This window comes from Nannospalax galili, unplaced genomic scaffold, assembly GCF_000622305.1.
Source record: "Nannospalax galili isolate Female #2095 unplaced genomic scaffold, S.galili_v1.0 scaffold663, whole genome shotgun sequence".
In the NCBI taxonomy this organism is placed as follows: domain Eukaryota; kingdom Metazoa; phylum Chordata; class Mammalia; order Rodentia; family Spalacidae; genus Nannospalax; species Nannospalax galili.
This window is the reverse complement of record NW_008351881.1, coordinates 163,006-163,749: the sequence shown is the minus strand read 5'-3', so window position 1 is coordinate 163,749 and position 744 is coordinate 163,006.

Below are 744 nucleotides of genomic sequence, written 5' to 3'. Positions count from 1 at the left end.
GGAATTAGTGAAATAGAAACAAAGAAAACAATACAAAGAATCAATGAATCCAAGAGCTGGTTCTTTGAAAAGATAAACAAGATTGACAGATAGCTAGCTCAGTTAACCAAAAGAAAGAAAAAGCACATCTGAACCAACAAAATCATAGATGAAGGGGAAACATCACAATAGACACCAGAAAGATATAGAACATTATAAAGGAAAACTTTAAAAACTTATATGCTACTAAATTTGAAAACTTAAAAGAAATGGACGGATATCTAAAGGCATGGGAACCACCAAAACTAAACCAAAAAGAGATTAGCAGCTTAAACAGACCCATAACACAATGAAATTGAAACAGTAATACAAAACCTCCTGACTAAAAAAAACCCAGGACCAGACGGATTTATAGCAAAATTCTATCAGATATTTAAAGAAGATCTACATCCAATACTACTTAATTTATTCAAAAAGATAGAAATGGAGGGAGAACTTCCAAATTCCTTCTATGAAGCCAGCATCACTCTAATACCAAAGCCAGGTAAAGATACAACCAAAAAAGAAAACTATGGACCCATATCCTTAACGAACATAGATGCAAAAATTCTCAACAAGGTACTTGCAAACCGCATACAGACACACATCAAAAACATTATCCATCATGATCAAGTCAGCTTTATCCCAGAGATTCAAGGATGGTTTAATATGTGTAAGTCAATAAATGTCATAAATCATATAAATGGGCACAAAGACAAGAACAAA